Source organism: Pseudochaenichthys georgianus, chromosome 17 (genome assembly GCF_902827115.2).
Source record: "Pseudochaenichthys georgianus chromosome 17, fPseGeo1.2, whole genome shotgun sequence".
In the NCBI taxonomy this organism is placed as follows: domain Eukaryota; kingdom Metazoa; phylum Chordata; class Actinopteri; order Perciformes; family Channichthyidae; genus Pseudochaenichthys; species Pseudochaenichthys georgianus.
In genome coordinates, this window is record NC_047519.1 from 40,800,446 (window position 1) to 40,825,036 (window position 24,591).

Sequence of the window (24,591 nt, forward strand, 5' to 3'; positions counted from 1 at the left end):
CATTTAGCCAAACAATTATCAGAAAAGAAAATTGCACATAAATGTTCTGGCATAGAGTAGTTCATGATTCAAATGTTAATGTCAGCTGGACTTGTGTTTGACAACAATTGATCTTTTGTTCAGAATAAAAATGTTTATGTTTAATAGATTTCATTCCACTGGAAAACTTGAAAGCCCATCTTACTGTTGGGGTGTACATGTGAAGTGAAAATAGCAGGTAAGTAAACAGCTAGCAGCACTCAGTTATTTGTGCTTATCTTGTTAAATTATTTTAATTAGGCTGCCATTATCACTTTAATAACCCTTTCTTTTTCTATTGACATATCAAAACTCTCACAAGTAGTTATTTTGTTGATAAAACAATTATTTGTTTACTTTCCAGTTGCTATTCTTCTTAATCATGGATAATTTTGTTCGCAAAAGCGAATTCACACAAACATGTGAAGGTAAAGTATTCCATGCTTTTTGTTGGGCAAACATATTATACAAAGTTGATATGATCTTCCAATACTGAAATATCTAAGCATCTACTTGAAGACACATAAACTGCCTCAACATCGTTACTCAGTAATTATCTGAGATATCCCTGACATACTCAAACAATCATAAAGATTGCACATCTTCACACAGAGAGGAAACTATTCAATATTAACTTCAGAGTAACTCATTTTCTGTCGCATCTTTTCAGCAGCACTTAAATCAAGACTGAAAATAACAAATAACACAATATTACCAATATGAATTCAGTTCAGACAACCTTATGAGGCTGTAATGCTCTTTAAAACATATGTTCAACAGCTGAACTCACATTTCACCCCATGCAAAATACACATCTACAGATATTTGCAATTGGTTGACATTTCTTAATTTACATTTTTTTTTCAGATCACGAAGTTGACAAGGAAAGTCTTTACTGTCTGGAAGATCGAGACATTGCTGACTTGATCCCAAAAGTGGGACCACGGTCAAAATTCAAATATAGACTCAAGTTGTTAAAAGCAAAGCCTGCATTTTTACAAATACTGTAGTGTAGTGTGGTCTCATTAATCTCAAGAAATGTACATCATCTACATACAAAGGAGTATAATATATCTTGTTGACTTTAGTATTTAGTATTTGTTTTATTCACAATGTAAATGGGGGGAAGCTGTTTCTGCTCAGGTGATGATTACTTTAAATTGACCATGACTATCATTGAACTTGACTCAATCCTTCATGCATTGATATTTGAAGCGTCCTGAGACAAAGTCCCCTTTAACTGAAGAACTGTGAACTGTTTCATTTGTTCATAGTGCTGTTCATACGGTTAAAAGAATGCTGAATGTGATCACTTGACAGCCATTTTTGAAGTATATATTATTTTCATAGAGTTTTGAATGGGAAATTAAATGCAAATGTGGGTGTGTGCGAATTGTGACGATGTGTGTTCAAGCCTGTAAAGCCCTGTGAGAGGACAAAGAGTCAAATGTTCATGTCGATCCTCAGGTGTGTCCGTCCACCAGCAAAACGAATGATAAAGGTGAGATACAAAGTTTCTTATGGATTATATGCAGGTTTATTGATATTTTATAAACAATAACAAACCTGCTTTATCTAAACAATGTTGAGAAAATGTTTTAATAAAAAATAAATATATATGTTATTTACAAAAAATAAAAACAAGGAAAGAGGAAGTTGGATCTTCCGGGTGAGTCCAGCCAAACACCAGCCAGAAAACGACCACGTAAGGATATACAAGGTTCAAACAAAGGTATTTATATTACTTTCCAAAATATTAGAAACTAGGTTTAATACGTATAATTTGTTAAATGTTTAATCGTTCAGCTAAAGAACTTACATATATGTAGCAACACAGGTCTTATTAAGTTATAATCCTTAAACTGTAAGATACCTGCCATAGTATAAACATGATGAGAATGATACTCTCAGGTATTCTTGATTGCTTCTTTGGGATTACATCTTAATGGATGTACTGGTTATTGGTTCCTGCTGAATAGTTCTTTACTTTTACTCTTACAGAAAAACGCATTCTTTCTGATGTGAAAAACATCATGAGATGTGTCCTTGGTAAACTACCTGACAAAGACGACAAGTTCATCAAGTTCCTGAAGTAAGTATTAGTGTTTTCAAGCAAGGGGAAAGAGTTTAAAGAGACCATAGTAAACCTGTCGAAATGATACAGCACTGAGGACACTGTTGTGATTTGTAAAAGTCCAAAGATTAGTCTGACGATAGAATTATGCTTAAGTAGGATGTTTCGTACATGCAGATGGATTTCTTCTTGAATTTGACACACTCTTTTAGGGAAAGAGAAAGAAATAACCTCAAAGATTTGGAGACAGAAAAGAGCGAGCTGGTCGGCGTCTTTGGTAAAACAGGGGCTGGAAAGAGCTCTCTGATAAATGCCATCATTGGAGTGAAGGGTCTGTTGCCCTCTGGAAGCATCAGTGCATGTACCTCAGTGATGATTAAAGTGGAGGCTAACAAGAAGAACTCAAAGTACGAGGCAGAAATTGAGTTCATTACAAAAGAGGTATGTAAATATGTTTGTTAACTTAGAGCTATTTCAACTTTTATGATGAAGCTGCAAATAAATATATATGCCGTCTACACAACATGCCATTTAATAAAACATATATTTTTAGGAGTGGAAAGAGGAGTTGTGGACCTTGATTAATTTTGCTGGTGATAACGAAGATCAGGAAAGCTACGAAGATGATCAAGACAGTGTTGAAACGCTGTCACTGCTGTATGGGAAAAAATGGAAAAACAAAACTCCTGAAAAACTCATGGATAAAAAATACTATAGAGAAATTCCTGAATTTCTCAGTTCCAAGAGTAAGACTTTGACAAGTGATACAGTAAGTAAGACTAAAACTTATATCATTTCATAAAACAGACTCTTGGTTGGTGTAGTTTCACGATAGAAACCAAATGCAGACGTAAATTCGGTATGAAATCAGAAAATATTGATCTATCTGGGCTCTAATAACAATAACTACAAAACCAAATCTTCTTTATGCATCATAGGAAATAAAATGTCTAACAGTAACTAACTTGCTTGCAAGAACCTCTTAGATAATTTAAGGCACTACCAGCTTTACATTTAAAATCATGTTAAACATAATTGTTCCCTATTGCCAACATTTTAACGTAAGGTTTGTTACTTTTTAATTTAATTCAGATGTTGTTGTTTCAGTGATAGGGTTTAAAATTGACTCTTTTTTTAATGTTATGCTGTTATAATTTTTTAACACAATCTTTAAAGCACTTTAAAGTTAAAGTTTGTTCATGTATAAATAAATGGCCTTGCATTGCCTCTTATTTTATTATCTATTTTAGGCTAAAAAGTTATCTTCAGCATTGGACAAATACACACAAAGTGAGTCAAACGAGGAAGATGCTAAGCTGTATTGGCCACTGGTGAAGTGTGTGACTGTCAGGGTGCCGAACAATCCTCTTCTCCAGCACGTCACACTTGTGGATCTTCCTGGAAACGGGGACCGTAACAAGAGCAGAGACACGATGTGGAAAAAGGTGATTTATCCACATGCAATGCTGATTACTGTGGAAGGTTACACTGACAATGTAACCATTATTATTTGCTGTATTCCCCTCCAGGTTATTGGAAGTTGTTCTACTGTGTGGATTGTGACTGGTATAAATCGAGCAGCTTCAGAGAAAGAACCCTGGGAGATCCTGAAAGAATCCTGCAGCCTCATGGGAAATGGTGGCGAGTGTCGGCAGATTCATTTTATCTGCACCAAGTCTGATATGGGACGTTCACGCAATCAGTAAGTGGTTTAAGATGCCAAAAGTACACAGTTAAATGTAACATTCAATTTAGAAACTGACGCTTGAGACGGAGATGGCCAAGAGGAGAAACCATGGAAACATTGATTAGGTTAACAGGCACATTAGTATCCTGGTTTTGATCGTATTCAGGGTTATAATGTTCACTTGAAACATGATAAACCAGGTTATTCTTCATCATAACAGTATCCGTGTTTCTCAATTGTCTGCATGTGTATCTTGATTCCTCAACATCTCCGCCATTTATTTCTGTCCTAATCAAATCAAATCAAATTTTATTTGTAGAGCACATTTAAAAACGATTTTGGTCGAGCCAAAGTGCTGTACATGTAATTTAAACACATAAAAACACATTACATCACAATAAATCACAACAGATAAAAACAACACATGGAACAGTCAGGAGTCGTAACCCCACTCTAACTAGAAGGCCAGAGAGAAGTAGTGTGGATTTAAAAGCCCCTAGGGTCTGGGCCGACCTCACATGGAGGGTAAGAGTGTTCCAGAGCCTGGGGCCAGCTGCTGCGAAGGCTCGGTGCCCCCGGGTTTTGAGCCTGGTCTTAGGCGCTACCAGCAGCAGCTGGTCAGCAGATCTTAAAGCTCTGGCTGGGGTGTAGCACTGGAGGAGTTCAGCTATATAGGCCGGAGCCAACCCATTTAGTGCTTTAAATACAAATAAAATGATTTTAAAATCAATTCTGAACCGGACTGGAAGCCAGTGTAGTGAGGCCAGAATTGGGGTGATGTGGTCACGCTTTTTGTGGCCAGTCAGGAGACGTGCAGCTGCGTTCTGCACTAGCTGCAGGCGTCTAATTGATGCCTGGTCCATACCCACATACAGAGCGTTACAATAGTCTAGCCTCGAGGTAAAAAAGGCGTTAATAACCCTTTCCAGGTCTTTAAAAGATAAATACGACTTGGTTTTGGCCAATAGTCTTATTTTAAAAAAGCAGGATTTTACTACGGTGCTGACCTGCTTGTTGAATTTAAAAGTGCTATTAAAGGTCACTCCAAGGTTCATGACAGAGGGGAGGATGTTTTTACTTAGGGAGCCCAGAATATCAACCGGAGAGGCTGGAGGTTGGGGTCCAAAAAAGATTACCTCGGTCTTGCTCTCATTGAGGTTGAGGAAGTTTTTGCTCAGCCAGGATTTTAACTCTGTTAAGCAGTCCATCAACTGCTGTAGTGAGTTGACATTTGCTTTGAGAGGCAGATAGATCTGTACATCGTCCGCGTAGCAGTGGAAGGGGATATTGTGTTTCGTGAGAATTGAACCAAGGGGCAGTATGTACAGTAAAAAGAGGATGGGGCCCAGAATTGAGCCTTGGGGGACCCCACAGGTAAGAGGGGCTTTGGCAGAGGAGAAGGCACCTAGCTGCACTAAAAAGCTACGGTCTGTCAGGTAGGACCTGAACCATGCAAGGGCAGAGCCTGTGATGCCCGCGGACTGTTCAAGCCATGACAACAGGATGCTATGGTCCACAGTGTCAAAGGCAGCTGTCAGGTCCAACAGCACCAAGACAGCTGGGCTACCTGAGTCGGTGGCTAGGAGCAGATCATTAAAAACTCTTAAAAGGGCTGTTCAGTACACACTAATGTTGTTGCTTCACAAATACTTTGTGATGCTGGATTAAGCTACTCCATGTGATCACTGGCTATTGAAAGCAAGATTGAGATGCGTAGTAATATGATATCCTGGATTGTATATGCAGTTTATGTAATTCTCTAATTACAAATCTTTTCATATAGTTCAGCAGCTGGTGTTCATGCTCAGATACTGAATGAAAACGATCGAGCCAAGACAAAAGTGAGGGGAGCATTCAGCAAACTAAAATGCGTTAAGGTGAGTAATATTGAACACAAATCAAAAACAAATATTGTCAAAATTGCAAACCTGCTTTTATATCGAAACTTGTTTGTTTTCTCAGAAACAATTCAGTGAGGAGTGTTTCAAGGTTTTCACAGTGAGCTCCAAAGAGTTCTTGAGAAAGAAACGTCTGGATCCAAATGAAACAGGTGATTCAAGTCTCCATAAGTGAGCCAGGATTACAAAATGGTTTTATCTCCTCCAATAAATATACGGAGATACTAATTGAGTATAACATGTCAATTCAAGAATGTAATGTAAGTATATTACATTTTCTACAGAAATTCCAAAACTGCAAGAAATCCTGCAAGAACTCAATGACTGTCACTCTGAGACATTAAACTATGTGTCTAGAGCTCGCGGGATTCTCTCTCTGATGCAGGGAGCCAGCAGCAGTAAAGGGGTAAGATCAAGTAACAATGACCAATCTTTCATTGTCTTTAATATTGAAATAACAACATTCATATAAAATAAGTAAGCTGCATACACTAAAATGTTGTAAAAGACAGACTGTTTACATGTAATGTAACCTGTGGAGCCAACAAGGTATTGGATTTGCTGAGTTTGTGTTGCTTCAGAGAGGATGCATTGCTACAGTAATTCAAGGGTTTTGTTCTTGTTGTTGTAAGGGCTTGAAAAGAAATCCCTTGTTGAATTATGGTTGAAATGCTTTAAATAATGAATTTGTGTTGTGTGTGATTTCAGGCTGACATAAAGAAAAATGTGTGCACAGGACTTGAAAAAGAGCTGATTTGTGAACTTCAAGAAGTCAGGGAAGCCATGAAAGCGACCCTTACGGCTTTTAAAAAATGCCTCAGTAGGGGGGTTAACAAATCTAAAAGTTCATGTGAAAAACGCTTGAAGTCGGTCCTTTATCCTGTAAGTATTTAATTAAATCAAAACAACTGATTGCTCTTAGTATGAATATGTCTCTTACAAAATTCTGTTTTGTTTCAGGAAGACAGTGGTAGTGCATTTCACGGGTCACTGAAGAGTGTAGTTAAGAAGGGTGGCATCCACATAACAAATAAAGGGAAATCAATAAACATCAATATGAAGTTAGCTTCATCTTTGACCGACAGCATTGACGAGGAATTTAAGAAGACCTTCCCGTAAGAAATTACTAAATAAAGACATAAAACCCCGTATTGGAACAAATGATGTTGTACAATACATTAGAATACATTATTGAAATACAAACGTGTTGATGAATTTAAGCATTTCGTTGTGTTAATATTTTTTAGAAATGAAGGAAACAGTGGACCATTCAACGGGGTCATCAATGCGTTTTCACTTGGCACAGAGAAGCTGCAGAATAAGAAGTATGAAAATGCCAAACTGCAGCTGACATTTCTCATGGCAGAGGTAAAAGATCCTATTAATTTCAATCAGGAGAGACGGTTTTAATGTGATGATACATATTTAATGAGCAGATACACAAATGAATGTGACAGTAGTTTTGGCGATTAGGCCCCGTTGTGCAGGAAGTATCATTCGGGAGGGTAGAACCGATCCGATGAAAACCCCCAAAACAAAATGTGTTGTGGAATGAAATGTACGGGTTTCTTACCATACGGGCTAGATGCAGGGATCTTATGAATGAGAGATATACAGAGGGAGAGAAGAATAGTTAATTGCGTGGCATAGAATTAAGAGTGAAGTTACTCAGAGGGAGCGGACCTTCAGCTTGTTAGAGCCGAACGATGACACATGTATGGCCCTGGTCGGGGATAAAGCATGAGAGACACATGAACGTATGGCTGAGATGCGTGGAAAGCATGTGGGGTTGTAGCAGGGGAAGGAGACTCAGAATCTTGACTTGAGCCGAACCCGGACCCTGCCGGTGAAATGCATGAATACACGGGGGTTGTAGCATGAGATGAGACGATGAGTATACAGATGAAATGCACATGTTAATTAGCATGGGAATTAAGACGTGAATGTCGCACGTGTTTATGTGCAGATAGTGACATGATGAATGATATGCCGATATGCTATAAAACACCACCACCAGTTATATGCATATTTACCCGAGTTAAGGCATGAGAGATTTTTGGATTGCCAGAACGGAGCTGATGTCAAGGCGGATGTAGGAGGAGAAGGCAGCGGAGGGCCACCGCCCGAGTTGTTGCAGGGATGAGGATGATATGCCTTGATTAGCCGCAGAAGTAGCTGCGCCTATTCTAAAAGAGTGCCCTGAATAAAATTGGGGTGATAGACCACTTTTGATGACTACTTGCTTTAAGTAGTATTTTAACCGGGATTGTGACAAGGGAGTATTCCCTGAAATGAGAAATAATGGTGAGAGGGGGCTAGAGGAAGATCTGAAGCGCAGGTAATTGATCATAGATTTGTTGGGGCAGAACGGGGAATCGATGCGAGCCGCAATGACGGAGCAAGCACCTCCGCACTTGGAGTGCTTAAGGCTTAAGCTGTAGTGACTGGCGTAAAAAAACAAATCGGAAAAGCAAATGTCTCGCTGGGGGTCGAACGTGAGGGAAGCTGTGGAGAATTCGCCGGGCCTAAGAAAAGCGTAAAAAGCTAAAAGAAATAGAGCATCGAGTAGAGCGTCTATATATGGAGTGAATATTCCTTCTCTAAGTTTGGAAAGCATGAGGCGCAGATTGGAGAGGGTAATAGGTCGTCTGCGGTCCAGGACAGAAGGGGAAGCTTTAGTTAGTCCTTTGAGAATGAGCTTAACTGCCTGGTTAGAAAATAAGCTAGGAAAGCTCGGATCATAGCATCGAACGTTGAACTTCACCCCGGCTACCAGGCCCCGAATGTATTGGGGTTTGAGGTGGTTGGTGAAGCAGTAGCTCATGAAGGCGCACACGGTGTAGATGAGAACGGGTTTGAGGGGGATGCCTAACGAAAAGCAGAACATGGCAAAGGTTCTCCAGGCAAAATCATACGTTTTAAGTGTGGAAGCGGCTAAGTCCTTCCTCGTGAAGAACCTGGCGGACTCGAGGTGTCTACCTACGGGGCTCGTGTTTAGAAGAGGGAGAGGAGATGGAGAGGGGGAATCCCGACTGGTTGCGGCCTGGCTTCTGGGCAGAGATTCCGGAACGTCTGAAATTGAAAGCGAGAGAGGGAGTCAGCGATTACGTTGAGGTGGCCGGGAGCGTGACAGGCTGAGATGATGAAGTTATGGGTGATGGAGGACCATGTGATGCTTCTCATAAATGGCATGATGTCAGGGCATGGAGAGCGCGCTTTATTAATGATCCCGACTACTGCTTGGTTATCGCATAGCACTGATATGCGTTTCCGGAGCCAGAGGTGGCCCCACACGTAGCAAGCTACTACGATTGGGTAGATCTCGTGCAGGGCAGAGGATGTGGCGTGATTAGGGAAGGAGAGGGGCCAGGGACCTGCGAACCACTCTCCCTGAAAGAAACCCCCAAACCCAGTAGATGGGGCGGCATCCGTGAAAAGCCTCATTGAGTCTGAGGAATGCACTATGTCATCGTAGAAAAAAGTGACTCCGTTCCATTGGTCGAGCAGGAGGGACCAGAAGCGCAGGTCCAAGCGGCATCCTTCGTTTAAGGGGACATGATCGTGGAGGTTTTTAACAGCTGATGCTGGGTCCAGGAGGCGGGAGATGAATGAGCGTCCCTGAAGGATGATGTGCATGGCGAAATTAAGGTGCCCGAGAAAGGAGAGCAGCTGCTGTTTAGTAATGATGTGTTGTGTGCAGTAGGACTTAGTGATGCTTAGTATGCGCTGCAGTTTGTCATTTGGGAGAGACGCTTACATCTCTATGGAGTTGAGAGTGATGCCCAGGAACTCCAGATTTGTGTCGGGGCCTATGGTTTTCTCCTGGGATAGGGGGACGCCTAGTTCTTGGAAACAGAGTTTCAGTTTCAGCAGTGAAGCGCCTGAGTTGTCCCATGGGGGATCTATGAGAAGAAAATCATCCAGAAGGTGAAGAACGGATGGGATTCTGACGACATTCAGCAGGATCCAACAGAGTGCCTCGGAGAAGGAATTACAAATACATGGGCTACTTCTGCACCCGAAGGTGAGGCGGACGGCGAAGTAGAGCTTGGACTCCCACCTGATGCCGAACATATTCCACTGGGACGGATGAATGGGAATGATTTTAAAGGCATCGGTGATATCTGCTTTGGAGAGCCAGGCTCCTTGACCTGCGAATTTAATTAGCTTAATTGCGTTGTCGACCGAGGCGTAGTGGAGGGAGAATGGCTCTGATGGGATGAGGCTATTGACGCTGGAAAAGGGGCCGGAGCAGGGTGCAGACAGGTCATAAATTAGCCTCTTTTTCCCTGAGTATTTACGAGTGGTTACGCCTATTGGGCTGGTGCGAAACACTGAGAATGGGGCTGAGTGAAAAGGGCCGATAATATACCCTTTGCTGAGTTCTTTCTCTATGAGCTGAGAAACGACTGCGGGTTCTTTGATGGCAGACTGCAGGTTTTTTGCCACGAAGGTCACGGTGGGGGAAGAGAGGACTCCTACCCTGAAGCCTTGGGAAAGCCCTGAGAGGAGATAGTCTACGAACACGGGATCTGGGTGAGTAGAAAGGACGGCTGCTAAGTGTGTTATGTTAATGGGAGTGGAGGGGTGGATGTTCAGAAGGTTTTCCCGCCGGGAGGTTTCTGAAGCAGGGCGGGGATCCTGGGTCGGCCGCTGCGCCTGGGGCACACGGACTTCGGGTGCGAGTCCTTGCAGAAACTGCAGATGTGAAGGAAAGAACAGAAAGTACAGCCCTGGTGGGACTGGAGGCGAGTGTCGATTCTCTGCATGGAGTCGGCCAAGGATTGCAGGGTGTTGGCCAAGCTGTTGTCCGTGTAGGGCTGGTTGGAGGTGTTTACGGGCTGGACGGCGATGGGGTGAGGCTGGGAAATAGTTGTCTTCTTTGACGGAGGAGCTGCTGAAGGGCTCGACTTCCTTGTTCTTTTACCCCCGCGCCCGCGCCCTGGTCTGTCGGAGGGGCCGGCTGGAGCTGCTGGGAGGGGCTGGGGAGCGAGAAGTGGGACTTGGTCTGAGAGCTCGCGAAGCTGGGAAAGAGGGAGACCTGGGGCTGGTAAGATGCCCTGCTGCTGTAGTTGGGAGGTGAGGAGCTCTGCCTCTGCTGTCCGTGAGGCTGAGCCGCTGCGGGTGAGCAAGCGAATGCTCGTGCGCCGGTAACTTGAGGAAGTCGAAGCTGTGTCAGTCGGTACGTCAGGGCTGGGATTGGGATCCTCCTGAAAGAGATCGATCTCGGAGAAATCCGAACTGGACATGATGAGGTTTCTTTTCTAGATGCGCTAACACTTAGGAGGTTTTGTTTGCGATTGCCAGTTGCTTGCGACTGATGATTGCGTTGAGTCACCTGAAATGACAGCTGTCAGAGGGGAAAGAGCAGAGTTTAAAGGGTTTGACGCACGCTATGATAGGCTCTTGGGAATAGAGCGAAGTGATTGGCTAAGCTGAAGAGTGACACCCCCGGTCACTTATTGAGAGGAGAGAGAGTAGAAACATGGAGATAGAAATGCATGAATGAGTAAAGACGGTCTTCCTGGTTGAACTTGCGCTGAGCTTCATTAGTCCATTATCAAACATGTTTGTAAAGCCAGGGAGACTGTAGTGGAAGGGTGAGCGATATTATTAAATATTATACATTTGATCGGTCAACATATTCATATACCGGTATCTGGCTTGATGATTATCTCACTTTTAAACGTCATGTCAATAACCTGCTTAAAAAGCTGAGGGTTAGGCTAGGTTTCTTCTACAGGAACAATTCCTGTTCTGTGACCTTTTTACCTGTGCTGGACTATGGTGATCTGATCTATATGAATGCACCTGCCGAATGCACCTGTCTTCACAAATCTCAGTGCACTGTGATAGGCGGCATCTAACTTGATCAGGTAATGACCTGATCAAGTTAGATGCCGCCTATCACAGTGCACTGAGATTTGTGACAAACTGTAAAGCATTAACCCATCACTGCACCCTGTATGCAAGGGCAGGTTTGCCTTCACTAACTGTACGGAGGCTCAGTCACTGGTACATTTTTATATACAAAGCCATGTTAGGGAAACTTCCATCCTACATCTGCTCCCTGATCTCACGGCGAATTGTAAGTGGCTACTGCCTGAGATCGAATGCTGTGGTCTTATTAAATGTGCCAACTGCTAGGACTGTCTTAGGGAAGATAGCTTTTAGATGCGCATCTCCTCTGTCTTGGAACAGTCTGCAAAAGGAATGGAAGCTGAGCAATTTGGTTCCACTAAATGTTTTTAAAGCAAGGATAGATGCTATCCAATCGGAAACTGTTGGAACCTGTAAATGTCACTAGCTATGTAAACTGTAGTCGCTGTAAATATGCTGTATGATGTCCTTTTTGTTTTTCTGTTATGTTTATATGTATTCATGTGGAACCTACTTGCAGCAGGTCACCCTTGAAAAAGAGATCAATGATCTCAAGGGGATTCACCTGCATAAATAAAGGTTTGAAATTAAATTAAATATAAATTGTACTGGAATAGCTCAGTATGAACTGAAGATGGCTTTGACAAATGAACTGCAGCTGTAAATCTGACGCTGCTGCAATTCGTGAAGACACACTCAAGATTACAAAAGAATATTCTGATATTGGGCAAAGTGCACCCCCAGCTGGTGAACACGTCCTATCAGTTTGAATAATGCTCTGCTTTTCCACGTAAAATCTGGAAAAAATAATAAAGGGAAAGATGAGCCTTGTTTGTAACTTATTCATTTTAAAATATGTTGATATCTGCTTCACATTCTCTCTCTAAGGAAGAAAAGATGAAAACAGAACTCAACAAAATCATCCGTGAGCGAAAGAAAACGATCTACAGCAGCCTGGAAACAACAATCAAAGAGCAAATGAAACCATGCTATGACAGTAAGACAGAAGATCATTACAGACATATAAATACACTTCTACACATTTTCATGTTGCAAAATGTTTATGTCAATATGTTTCTGTTTTATGTAGAAGCAACAAAAATTAAAGGAATAGGCACCCTGAAAACCATGAGGGAAACTATTGAAGAGCACGTACGTCGTTCAAAGGACGTCATGTTTGCTCATGCTAAAGGCGCCATGATGAAACAGCTGATGGACTTGATGGTTTGTCACATTTTATATTTCGTCAGAAATAATTCTTCACTTAAAATTCAACTAGGAACACTGCAACACAAACATACATGTCCAAAAAGGTCAGTGATAACTGATACATATTTCAATGCTGATTTAGTCGGAGGTCCTGAAGGAACTGAAGAGCACGATGCAGGAATCAATCGAGCTGTCACTCAAGACACATGCTGTCTCCATCCCAGGTAAAGGAAACAAAATCACCAAAATAGAGTACATTTGATCGTAAATAAATAGTTGATACATTTCCATAGTGTATTAAATGAATCCATTGTTTGAAACAATATGTTGTTGTTTTTTTAGATGTAAGTGTTGAGCTTGAGAAGGTAAACAAACACTGCAATGACCTGACCTAAAGCCCAGATGATGATGCAACTCTTTGGTAAAACTCCATTTAAACATAATGTAAAATATACATATTGTCTGGATTATGATTTATTTTCTGAATATACTAACAGTGCTTTTATTACAGTTGTGATTAACCACGTCAAGCAGCTGCATGATGTGCACTGGTAGGTTTTAGTGAAACTGATGATCCAAACTGTTAATAAGTATTTGTTATTAATATTTAATTTCACAACATCGCTCTTTCTCTCTGGTGGGCGTTTCAGGGTTGATCCGTGGAGACTAACAGCAGACGCCTGTTAACGTCCCAAGGATGGAAGACATGAGGCCTCTGGATTGGGTCTCAATCATTTTTTTTAAGTTCTTATCTCTGTTGACTTTGAGTGTTTTTTATTGTTAGCATATTGTGGTGCCCTAATTCATGTCATTTAAAAATCCTATTTAAACAAAAAAAAGCAGTTTGATGATAACCTTATGTTGTTCCGTCTATTAAGATATATCTCCATGTCAATAGCGACCCCCACATCCACCCCCCCCCCTGCTTTTGTGCACATCAGCATTTTAGTTGTCTGCTAGAAGCATTCATACATTTTAATCCAGTTTTCAGCACACTTTTACTAAACACTTTAAATCTTGGCTTTTACCCTAGCTCAGGCAACAGGAGTTCTTGGCAGATTTATGTCCGATTCTAGGACGACAATCAGAGGTTAGCACCTTGGTTTGTACCAATGTTTGGCAATGTAAGAAGACTTACAGATCAACTATGAAACGTTAAACCTCCAGAACTGTTTGCAGAGAAGCTAAGGTAACTTTGCATTAGCTTGTAGCCTCTCTGGCTTTTATCCATCATTGCTATGCTGTATTCTGTTGTTATGTATTGAATGAGATCCCCCAGTGAAAAAGTCCTCACTATGCCCATGTATCGGAGAATAGATATTGGATCTCAGCCACTGCTGTGACATCACACAGACGTTTTGCTTTTAATATTTCAACAGTTGTTTTGTCTTTTTCATATATGTATTTTCTGTTTAGCATGGTTTGATAAGTTTAGGCTGACATTTCAATGAATTGATTACATCCTCAACATTGATCACAGCACTACTGGAGGGTGATTTGGATGTAGACTAGGCTTCTCAAAGAATGATTTTGATCTGTTTTCTCTTATTTTAAAGTATAAAACTCACTGCAAATTAATGTTTTTTGATGTTCTTTCATTCATATATGAAATCTAGAGAGATCTAGATGATGGCTTATCTGGTTCCTTGTTATTTACACTTTTTTCCCACACAACATTCGTATTGCATACATATATTTGATGTGGTATACACTCCAATAAAACAATAAAATGCACTTGTATTGTTCATGTTCTTAAAGGATCTCAGCTCTTCCTGCCAAAACAGGTTCAGTACTAGGGTGGGTCTTTTTGAATTTATGATGAGTAATTATGGAGTCGGTATGCTTTTTCATGTCACCAACGTGCTACTTACTGATTGGTCCCAAAATTTACCAGCAGCAAAGCCACCCTATAAACATACTAATATCTCTTTGAAGCACGACAGGTGACATCCTTACTCAACTCACTCCAGTGTTGAATGTTCTTTAAAATAATCAATCAATCAATCAATGTTTATTTATACAGCCCAATATCACAAATGTTACATTTGTCTCAGTGGACTTCACAGTTTGTACAAAATATCAGTATGACAATACAACACCCTCTGTCCTTAGACCCTCTGTCCTTAGACCCTCTGTCCTTAGACCCTCACATCGTACAAGGAAAAACTTCCGGAGAAAACCCACAGTTTAAAGGGAAAAATGGGAGAAACCTCAGTGAGAGCAACAGAGGAGGGATCCTCTCCCTGGACGGACAGACGTACAATAGATGCCGTGTGTAAATTGAAAAGATAATACATTTGTAACATAGGTAGTCCAAATGTTTGGAAATGCATGTGTGTATAATAGGAAGATGAATCCATGAGGATATCCATCCAGGACCGATGATCCAGGACCACAGCCACGACTCAAGATCCAGGGCTCGCGATGCAGGACACAGGACCGCAGGATCATCCATGACTCCGGATCCCGGCGTATATAGACACCAAAAAGAAAGACATTTGGGGAAGCTGGGTTAATCGGAACATGAGAGTACACAGGTATAGACAGAGAGAAGGAAGAAGTAAGATGTCCCCTGACAAACTAAGCCTATATCAGCAAAACTAGGGGCTGAATCTAATCAGCCCTAACTATAAGCTTTATCAAAAAGGAAGGTCTTAAGCGCACTCTTAAAAACGGATAGGGTGCCTGCCGCCCGAACACAAACTGGAAGCTGATTCCACAAATGTGGAGCTTGATAAGAAAAGGCTCTGGCTCCCATTGTACTTTTAGAGACTCTAGGAACAACCAACAACCCTGCATTCTTTGAACACAATGGCCTAATAGGACAGTAGGGTAGAATGAGTTATTTAAGGTAAGATGGCGCCTGCCCATTAAGGGCTTTGTAGGCGAGAAGAAGCATTTTAAATTCTATCCTGTGTTCTATAGGGAGCCAGAGTAAGGCAGCCAGAACAGGAGTAATGTGGTCCCTTTTCCTAACTCTGGTTAGTACACGAGCCGCAGCATTTTGAATCAGCTGAAGCGACTTGACTGACTTCTTGGTACTCCCTGATAATAAATTGTTACAATAATCCAGCCTAGAAGTAACAAATTCATGGACTAGTTTCTCTGCATCGTTTTGAGGCAAGATATGCCTGATTTTTGCAATGTTACGTAGATGGAAGTAGGCGGTTCGTGAAATTGATTGTATGTGGGCGTTAAAGGATAAATCCTGATCAAATATAACATCAAGATTCCTTACAGTCTCCCTGGAGGCCAAATTAATGCCATCCATAGTTAGTTTATCTTTAGATAATTTGTTTCGTAGACTCTTCGGGCCAAGTACAATAACTTCAGTTTTGGTGATGTTTAACATCAAAAAGTTTAAGGTCATCCACATTTTTAAGTCCTTGAGGCAGTCTTGAATTTTATTTAGATGATTAATTTCATCAGGCTTGATTGATAAATATAGTTGAGTATCATCCGCATAACAATGAAAGTTTACAGAATGATTCCTTATAATATTGCCTAACGGAAGCATATATAATGTGAACAAAATAGGTCCGAGCACTGAGCCCTGTGGCACTCCATGGCTAACTTTGGTTTGCGTGGAAGATTCATCATTGACACGTACAAACTGAGAACGTTCAGATAGATAGGACCTAAACCAGCCTAAAGCAGTTCCCTGTATGCCAACTAAGTGCTCTAGTCTTTGCAATAGGATGTCATGGTCGATAGTATCAAATGCAGCACTGAGATCGAGCAAAACAAGAATAGAGACAAGTCCCTTGTCTGAGGCTATGAGAATGTCATTTGTGACTTTAACCAGAGCTGTCTCTGTGCTATGATGTGTTCTAAAGCCAGGCTGAAAATCTTCAAATAAATCATTGTTTTTTAAGTAATCACACAGCTGTTTTGCGACTGCTTTCTCAAGAATTTTTGAGAGGAACGGAAGATTAGAAATAGGTCTATAATTGGCTAAAACCTCTGGATCGAGGTTGTGCTTTTTAAGAAGGGTTTTATCACTGCTACTTTGAATGATTGTGGAACATAGCCTGATAATAAAGACATATTCATAATATTTAATAAAGAAGTGCTAATTAATGTAAAAACTTCCTTCAACAGCTTAGTTGGAATTGGGTCTAACATACACGTTGATGGTTTAGAAGAGAGAATCATTAAATGTAATTGTTTATGGCTGAAAAGCATTCTAGTTTACTATCTAGTGTAATATTAGAACTTACGTTTCCGGGAGCTGTTGATAACACTACACTGGTCAAAGGCAAGAGGTCATTATGCACTGAGTTTATTTCCACCTTAACATAATAAAATAGCTCTTCAAACATGAAAACGATGGCTTGCTTACAACCAATGCAGGTTTTTGTTTGGCTCAGTTAAGTCACTTGAAGTTGCATTACAGGAAACATGGAGCACTGGTGGCTCCAAGTGGCAGCATGAAGGAAGTGTGATATGATATTTACTGTAAAATGATGCAGGCATTAGGGATCTTCTTTTTGTCAGTATTTAAGAAGTCACCAATTGGCTGCAGCCTCAATCTAGAAGACAGTTTCATTGGATAAGGTTTATCTTTAAATGTGTTCACTTTAGTTGTCCCTCTTTTTAAAGGAAGTGGGAAGCAGGTCATTTAACCCTTGTGTTATGTTCACATTTCGCACCCTTTGGTAATGTTCGGGTGAAATTGACCCGGGACATATTTCAGGGTTTAAAACAAATACAGAACTAAATTCAACATGCACAATTCCTTATATATATTGTCTTAGCACGGCATCCTAGCACGAAGTGCGAGGAAACCATAGACTGTATATGGAGGAAACCTATTGTTATTGGTGGTATTATTATTATTAGGGCCCGAGCACGGAGCGCTAGGACCTGACGGCGTCCTAGCACGAAGTGCGAGGAAATATATTGTTATTGGTGGTATTATTATTAGGGCCCGAGCATGGAGCGCTAGGACCCGACGGCGTCCTAGCACGAAGTGCGAGGAACCTATTGTTATTGGTGGTATTATTAGGGCCCGAGCACGGAGCGCTACGACCCGACGGCGTCCTAGCACGAAGTGCGAGGAAACCTATTGTTATTGGTGGAATTATTCTTATTAGTCGCTATCTTTCTTGTTTTTGAAGTCTTTAGGATACTTCAAAAGTTGTATAATTTTGCACGGACGCCAGAACCGGTAAAAATTGCAACATTCTGGAGTCAATGGGTTAAAATATTCCAACATGCTCGCTAGCGCCACCTATCAAAATCCCATTTCGGAATACATTTACAAAGTCGCACCGTAACTCAAAATGACCTGAAATTTTGCACACATATCCGGGTGGACCTGCTCTACAAATAATCCTCTTGGAACTCTAAGCTCCGCCTACATATTTTTTCTTCTAAATTAGCATAATGTTCAAAACATTGAAATATTCACTTAAATTTCCATTTTTGTTTTTTTTACCCTAAACTTAGTGTACAGCATCCGTGGAGGGTCACACACATTACCCCAGGAGATGAGGATGTTCAAACGATACATATTTCCGCCATGAATTAAAACCATAGACTGTATATATAAATGGACGTAGGGTCCGTGACGTCACCCATAGGATTCTGCAGAGTTGCCGAGAAGCCCTTAGTAGGCAGAGTCGGCCACTAACGGCTCGACAGTGACGTCAGAGTTCAACTCCCGCCTTCTCCAGCCTGCTCCAAATAAGGGCAAAGAGACGGAGCCGAGGCGGGACCTGCTGCCACCGAGCTGGAAGTTCCAGAGCTAGCTGAAGCTACCAAGCTAAGCTAACATGCTCCCCATCTGCACACTGCCGTCGCATTTTACGTTTCTAAGGTAAGCGGCCTTGAAACTATTCAGCAATCTATAAATAATAATCGAAGTTATTGAGTTTTTAGCATAATACTTCAGAATCTTAAAACCCCTTAACGTTTATGCAATTGTGCTAAATTCAACACTGGAATCAAGCAAATATTAATGTTTGCATGACATTAGTTATTTATATTTTGATATCACTTAACTATACGTTTAATACATTTAAGTCAAGCTAAGGTACATGTGATGGTAGCCAGTTAGTGCTCTTACCTGTGAGGCCTCCTCCAAACAGCATAATAACCAGACTGTATCATTAAAACTAAGTACCAGTTCTAGATCCTTGACTTCAGACAAACAATTCAAAAGACAAAATGTATTTAAAGACCAATCTTTATTTGAAGGTGCCTCTTAACCTGAGATATTAGTTATACAGTAATAGTATTGACAATCTAAAAAAACTGAGCAACTCAACAGTCAACTTTATGTTTCTTATTGTCTAAAGTATTTATTATTTTCATTTTCCCCCTCTCATATTCAGTGTGGACGGATTGAGACAGCATGGTGTCCAGAGAGCTGCAGAGACTTCAGGGAGAAACCTCCGTGTGATGGACGTCCTGTCTGTTGGTTTGGAGAGGACTGAGGGTCTTTCCTCAGCGAGGAGGACCAGGCCTGATGGAGGAGCCCATGCTGGGCAAAGCTGATACCAACTGCACAGGCCTAGTCTGTCACTTTATTTGACTAAATGTGTTTACTTATACATTTAATAGGTTTACACCTTCTGTCCATATGTGCTTTTTATTTAAAACATTTGATTAACTTTTGGTTCACATTTCAATAAATTGTATTTGTATTTGCACTCATTTTGTCCATTATTCTTACTGAAAATGTTAGATTACACATTCACATCTGACTGAAGATTGGCCCCATTTATTTGTGACTTTGAAAACTCTGCGGTACAAGGCACAAGTGATGTGAAGCTCATAAAGTGAGGCAAATAGAAATAATCAGCTGATGGAGTGTAGATGTGGAAATAGGTGCATTCGATCAGCTGACTGTGTTTTCACAATAAAAGTAGTTTCTTAGTGAATGTCCTGTACTGGTCTTAAAATCTCATAACATCAGCTTTTAATGTTCCTCTTGGGTGTTCTTCTTGACCCTCAGAGAAGGAGACAATGTCGTGTCTTTCAGGCATGTCCTTTCCTAACAAAAATGACAGGAAACATACAACATATTATTGCAGAACAAGTGTGTTATTTATGAAAGCGGTGTGTTTGTGTGTTTAGGGGCTGTAGATATAATTATTTTGTAATTGTAATGTTTTTTTTTTATTTCAACAGTGAGCTACAAAGACAATCAGATTATGAATGAACAGTATGAAGTTCATCAACATTGAAATATATGTTATTATCAAAATAATATTTAACTGTTACAAAACGTAGTGCAACTGTAAAAGCTTGCTGTTGTCTCACTGAAAGAATCACTTTTACCACGTTTTTTTACAGACAATATTGAGAGATAAATAGTAGCAGTTCTCACTATGGCTTAAATATCTTTGCCTTCAATACATTAAATTATAAAGCTGACAAAATCATAGTGCTTGTTAACATCTAAATGTAACTTTTTGCATGGAAAAAACCCTCAACTTAACTGATGTGTAGGTGATCTAGTATTTAGTACTGTTTAATGGAATGTATATCAGTGTATTCAAGTCAATACTTCATTTATTTAAACTAATATCTTTCTTGATTCTTTGTACAGTATGAAAAAAAGAGTCTTTGTACCTGTGCTGAAGTTCACTGCTGTGAGGAGTCCAGTTCTGTCTCTCACTGTCTGGTCCAGCCTGTCTGCATCACCTGGACACCTTAACCAAACAGATATATATATATGTAAAGTACCATGTGTACAAACAATATAACTGATTCTCTTCTGTTGAACATGTTGGATTGTGTATTGTCCGAGTCAGGGTCCTTTTTATTTTACTGTAACTTTGGAAGTTGTGTTACCAATGCTTACTGTTTATTTGATACCCATTTGGTAATGCAATTAATAAAAACAACAAGGTTTGGGTTCGTTCTTCAGATGACTGTGACGTTAACGTGTAAGCTCAATAATGCTTCAGCTCAACCAACCATATTGTAATATCTAAGTAATCATCTTGAAATATGACATTAATAATTGTAATATACACATCTTATTGTCAGGTTGATTTCACATACACTACTTCGACGTTAGCTTGTCTACATACTTGAGCATAGCCAATTTAAATTAACCTTAGCGATGCATACAGTTCCTACCTACATAGGCTAATAAAATATCTCTCTACGTTACAAGGATGACCTTATTTTATAAACCTCAAACAGAAGCCTTTTGTTCAACAGTATTATCCCACTTAAAGTCTATTTAGTTTTAACCTTTATATATACAGTCTATTATTTTAACTTGGAGGCTACGATTAGCATCGTTAGCACCGATGTAGCTACCACTCGCTACACGCTAACCCAAGCCTTAACATTCATTACGTAGCTGATTAAAATCATTAACACATAAATAAAGCACTCGAATTTCACTTACCGCAAAACCGCATTCATGCACCGTCTGTTTTAACCGCAGAGCGAGTCACAATAGTCCGATATATAAGCATGAAGAACAAACAACCACGGCCGGCTTCAAGTTGTGTTTCCTGGATGAGCTGAGCAGGCAGAGTCCCTGTAGCTTCACGGAGCAGGTAGCAGAGAGACAAGAAGCTAGCAGCAGCAGTCACTTGACAGAGCCGTCACTCAATGTGACCACGCCCTAATTTATGCAAAAACGTTAAGACCTAATATAAATAAAAGGGTTGTGTTAGAAAACAATTCACTCACAGATTCATAATCATGAAGGTGGAATCTAACTATATCGATAATAATATTTATTGCATCTATGGGTAGAAACATGTTTTTTTCTGCTGTAAAGTTGGGTATTTTAACATGGGGGTCAATGGAAATTGCTCCTTTCTGCAGCCAGTCCCTAGCGGCCATGTATGAACTGCAGTGTGTGGCACTTCCATATTGGCGTCCCGGCTGTTCCCCAGAGTTTGCCGCTTGATTAAAACGTACTCGAAAAAAGGCGGGGCTTAGAAATAAATGCTCATAACTCATCAACAATGTATCTAAACATCACAGATTTTGGTAAATAGGTTCAGTCTGTCTTGGGGAATAGGCACACCAAAGCATTTTCATGTTGGACTATAGGGGGCGTCAAAAACACCACCAATGTGTAACTCAAGAGCGGATGGACTAATCTTTTTTACACATACTCTCGGGGCGACTACGAACTCAGATTTAAAGTGTCGCAACAAATGCAGAATGTGGGCGTGATCTATAAAACATTTTTAAATTGCGATAGCATAAAATGAGCTTCGGATGCAAAACTTGGGACACACGTCAGAGCCCACGACCTTTTCGAGAATGTAAAAAACAAACGTACATTTTCAAAAAAACTGCTTGCCCCCTATTGTGTGGTAGTCACATATAGTTTCTCAGAACTTCACGAATTTTGGCACAGACATTCCTCATAGAATTGCGGACATATTTGTAGATAGTTTCCATTAGCCCCGCCCCACAGGAAGTCGGCCATCTTTAAAAATGTGCGTTTTTCATGCATTTTCAGGACATTCTTGCAAACTCCTCCTATGGGAATGATCGTACAAATTCCAATGCAGGACACGTTTGGCCCCTATCCAATATGATACTTAATTGAGAAGAAATGTTTTGATAACTCAATCGTGGAGGTCGTAAGCTAACAGCGAATACACCATTTTTGACGATTTACATGTCGCAAATTACTCCAAACTACTCGGATATAGTTATTCCGATATTCACGAAACGCTGTATATATATTGCTATTATGATTGCACACATATTTCAAATTGCTTTCCATTAGCCCCGCCCCCAAGGAAGTCGGCCATTTTTAAAAATGTGTGTTTTTCATACATTTTCAGCACATTCTTGCTAACTCCTCCTATGGGAATGATCGTACAAATTCCAATGCAGGACACGTTTGGCCCCTATCCAATATGATACTTAATTGAGAAGAAATGTTTTGATAACTCAATCGTGGAGGTCGTAAGCTAACAGCGAATACACCATTTTTGACGATTTACATGTCGCAAATTACTCCAAACTACTCGGATATAGTTATTCCGATATTCACGAAACACTGTATACACATTGCTCTTATGATTGCGGACATATTGGCTTTTATTAGCCCCGCCCCCGACAAAGTCGTCCATTTTGAAAAATGTGCGTTTTTCATGCATTTTAAGGATATTTCTGCAAACTCCTCATAGGGGAATGATCGGAAAAATTCCAATCCAGGACAACTTCAGCGCATATCCAATATCATGCTACATTGAGAAGGAATAGTCCTTTGCTAATCCTGCTTATCTTCCTTACAGTGTAGACGCTTTTCTGCTTGCTCTTGCCTCTGCTTACTTTTTATGCTGATTTTCCTATTCTTATTCTCTGAAAACTTCGAGCAGCGGCTCCTGGACATTAACTTATCACTGGGACAGTTCATCTTCGTAAATAGACAGAGGGTTTCAGCCATATTTCAACATTTTTACGACGACCTCAGTCTTACAGTAGCGTGGCCTAACAACAGCTAAAGCCTGGTAGGCTACTGCATGCTATTTAGCTTAAGCTAGTTGGTAGAAAAATGCCTCCGTTCTCTACAGATGACATCCACAAACTTATACAGAAGATGGCTGTGTTGGAAATGAAAATGCAACGGTTGGAAGTTAACGTGGAAGTGAATGGACTATGTCGTGGGAATGACACCATTTTACCAGTGTTGCAAAATAATGAAAAAGGGTATGCTAACTCACAGCTAGTTCGCAGCTACAAGGATTCCAAGGAACAGGAGGGCTGTGTACCGGGTAATACATCTACAAGTGGTAGTCCTCCCTGGAACTCTCTGGGTGCAAAGCCTAAGAGTAAATCATTTTCATGGGATTTGGGAGGACGGATAACAGGCAGAGCCCAGCGCTCAGAAATCTGTGATGCGACCGGCTGGCCTGCATTGTTATCACCCAGGAAGAGCGCCTCTTCAACCCCTAAACAGCCGTGGACAGCCGCTAAAGGGAGAATTACAAACAATCCTCCTAAACCACCAAGTGTGCCAATCCAGAACAGATACGCTCCGCTGACCGAGAGCCGGAGATCTCTTTCTGATGACCTGGATAACCCGTCCTCTTCACACAGCAGGGTAAGGACCAATAGCTACTCCAAAAGTAAAAGGCTAGAGAGAAAGCTAACGACTGGGCCTGAAACTCTGATTGTGGGTGACTCTGCTGTAAGAGATGTAAAAGGTCTGTGTCATAAGAACAATACCAAAGTACTCTGTTTTCCCAAGGATGTGGTCTCTGACTTGGCTGAGAAGATCCTGCATATTGGGGCTGAACATCCGACTGTGAAGAATGTGGTACTGCACATTGGAACAAATGATGTTGTGAAACAACAGTCAGAAGTGCTGAAAGAAGACTTTAAATGTCTGTTGGAAACTGTCAGTTCTCTAAATGCTGTGTTCATCAGTGGCCCTCTACCGCCAGTCAGAAGAGGAGTGGAGAGATTCAGCAGATTGTTTGCACTGAACACCTGACTTTCAACTGTCTGTACTGACCATTCTGTTCATTTTATTGACAATTTTAACTTTTTCTGGGACCGCAGACATCTTTTCAAGGCAAATGGAGTTTGCCTGAACAGTCAGGAGTGAAATTGTTTATCTCTAACATATTCAACTGCCTGCGTCATCAATCTGTTCGCTCTGCCAACGACAAGCGGCAAGAGGAATCAAAACAGGAGACAGACACAACACATCGCTCAGAAAACCCTGAAGAATTATCACTGCACCCGCCTGAGGAATGTTCTGATTATGGGAGACATATGAGACACACGGAAGAGTCTCCACCGCCCGTCACCCCCCCCCCCCCCTGTCAACGCCTTTGAGGATAATCCGTTCACCCTTTCACCCTCGCCCACCCTCCTGG

At 40.9% G+C, this 24,591-nt stretch overlaps 1 pseudogene; it reads left to right on the forward strand.

Annotated features, from left to right (window-relative positions):
- The first annotated feature begins 400 nt into the window (after window positions 1-400).
- Window positions 401-13,168, forward strand: LOC117462646 (nuclear GTPase SLIP-GC-like; annotated as a pseudogene).
- The last annotated feature ends 11,423 nt before the right edge of the window (window positions 13,169-24,591 follow it).